General features: G+C 39.4%; 1 protein-coding gene across 1 annotated transcript in view; it reads left to right on the forward strand.

Moving 5' to 3' along the window:
* Nucleotides 1-1019: 1019 nt before the first annotated feature.
* Nucleotides 1020-2780, forward strand: part of glrbb (glycine receptor, beta b) — a gene marked incomplete in the record, with an annotated part of 33118 nt that continues 31357 nt past the window's right edge. Inside the window, 1 exon segment of the mRNA XM_014001982.1 lies at nt 1020-1398.

Raw genomic sequence — 2780 nt, forward strand, 5'->3', positions numbered from 1 at the left:
GTCGCTGCAAATCCTGGCCCGGAAACCAAAGTTTGCATTCTCTCCATGCATGCCTGGGTTCTTTCCGGGCACTCTGGTTTCCTCCCACAGACCAAAAACAAAAAAAATAATCTAATTGGTAACTCTAAATTGTCCCTGAGAGAGTGAATGGTTGTCTGTCTATGTGTGGCCCTGTGATGGACTTGTGACCTGTCCAGGATGTACCCCACCCCGCTCACATTGACTGCTGGATATGATCCCCCGTGACCCTAAAATGGAAGAAGCGGGTGTAGATAGTGGATGGATGAAACCTTACCCTGCACAAAATGCTTGTTAGTTAAAAAAAAAAACATCAGTCAAATCCTGGACATGTTTTAAGCAGTACATGATCCATGAAATGGCTTTTCATCTAATAGCTAATAGGTTTAAAAACCAATGGTATGAACATATATTTGATGAGCTTGTAAATGTTTGATATCCTGCCAGAAACTTTGTCACAGCCAGTAATTACGGCAGGAGGCTTCCATTCATTCATTTCTCATTTGAATGGTCRTTCACAACAAAGATTTATAATACTGGCTGAAAAAGAAAACCACATTGTTAACTCTCAAACACAAATTAATGACAAGAATTTATGCTGCTCTCAGCATAAAACTCATATTTAGTGTACTTGGCGGGCGATATGCATTTAGGGTCTTTAATAACATTGCAATTTATTATAAAAAATCATTTAAATATCACCATTATGGTTCAGCTATTATTATTATTATTATAGCAACATGACAACTTTAAGGCTTTGGCTTTAAATTTGCTCATTTAAATTAAAAAAATTCCTACAAAATAAAAGCCATCTTACACATAATTAATGTGAATCACAGCAAACGTGAATGGAGACCCCCCCTCCCATGGCTCCTGATACCACAGAGGCTTTATTCTAACCAACACCGCTTGTTATGACAGGGTTTCATTCTGCTGGCGTCACGCGGCGGCCGCGCACGCGGAGGCGGGGAGCGGCTGTCCGTGGTGCTGATGAGAGTGATGCTCTCCATGCTTCCACGCTGCCGCTACTGCGCATGTTGCATGACAGGTACACGCAAAGCCTCCATCTTGGGCATCCCGAGCTGAGGCGAAAGGGCAGCAGCCATACATATTTTTTTACACACCGATTCAGAAAAACAACAACAACAACAACAAAGCAAAGAACGGAGGAGAAGAAAGAAAAATGGCAAATTGCCGAGATGAAACTTTYCCCCCCCGTTTCTAAAGAAAACCAGCCCGCTCAACAAATTGCTCCACAGAAATGAGCGGATAACAGAATGGGACTGAAAGACAGCGACGGGTCTGGGAGGCTCTSATAACCCGTTTTCTTCTTCTTTTTTTTCCCAGCTTTGTGAGGACCTGCAGGTGACACTTCCCCCGGTGAGTCCGGCCGCGCGCTCTGTTTCGTGATTGACGATTTTATTTTATTTTTTTAAAAGGGTTTTAACATGTTCCTAGCACGCTCGCGTTCACATGTACTGCCTTGTTCTCCCTGCGAGCCCCCCGTCATGGTGGTCGCTGTGTTGTTGCTGCTCCTCCTGATGCTCTGGCTGCAGGCAGGTGTCAGACTCTCTTTACTTACTTTGCTTTTGTTAGAAGGAGACTCAAAGCGACGTGCAGCCACAGGTTGTGAGAGCTCCGGTTGGTCTCTTGATTTTGTTTTGAATTTGTTGCATATCACCCCCTCATCCCCCGCCCCAGCACAGGCCCTGCAGTGGGTTTTTTGCAGTCAGAGAAAAAAGCCTGATCCATATGCAATAGTCAAATGGCTTCAACTTATTGAAAACTGAACCTTTGATTTTATATTGACCTAATTACCATAACAGTCAAATATTTTTTAATGAAGATCAGATAATGAATAAAGAAATAACATATATCACATGTCAGCTGTTGACATCCAAAGCCACTAAAAACAGGTCGAACAATAAAATGTTTACCTGCACAGATTGCTGTCAGCCTAATGCAGGTCAAAGCTTCCTTGCAGATTAAGCCAAGTGTTTGTTTACACTGAGTGCAGACCCTCATTTCAGAACTGCATTGACAAGATCTTAAACTCCATCATCTGTTCAGCTTTAGGCATTGCAAYAATCATAACTTTATTTATAAAGCGCTTTCAGACAAACTGCTGAACAGTTACAAAAAGATAAAATCAACACCAGAGTTGTAAAGTAACTAAGTACAAATCCTTTGTTACTGTACTTAAGTAGAATTTTTGGGTATCTGTACTTTTTTACTTCTACTTCTTACATTTTCACACAATTATCTGTACTTTCTACTCCTTACATTTTTTTTAAAGTTGCAAGCAGTAGAAAGTTGTTACTTTTATTTCATTTTTGCTTGTTTTCATTCCAGCTTGTTTTTGTAAAAAAATACTATCCATATAAATTGAGTGAATTTAATTGTGGTTGAATGAGAAGAATAAATATATAAAATTCAGATACTGTATTAGTTTGTACACAAACAAATCATGTCACACTCTAGCAGGACATAATCATTGAAATAAAAGTACTGTACTTAAGAAGTATTTGTATTTAATGATTTATATTATTACATTTGGCCGCAGCCCTCAGATAGATTTTCATTTTGGGGAAAAGGATTGGGCAGCCTTGATATATGTATATAAACTGAAACATCTAGGCTAGTGCATCCTAAATTTAACATAAATTAATTATTTTAATACAATATAGTCATTTCTGCTGCTTTTGTGGAGGTCACCTCCTAATAAATGTCTTTACAGAAAATCTAACTGCTCATTTTAAATC

Source organism: Austrofundulus limnaeus, unplaced genomic scaffold, assembly GCF_001266775.1.
Source record: "Austrofundulus limnaeus strain Quisiro unplaced genomic scaffold, Austrofundulus_limnaeus-1.0 Scaffold11, whole genome shotgun sequence".
Taxonomy (NCBI): domain Eukaryota; kingdom Metazoa; phylum Chordata; class Actinopteri; order Cyprinodontiformes; family Rivulidae; genus Austrofundulus; species Austrofundulus limnaeus.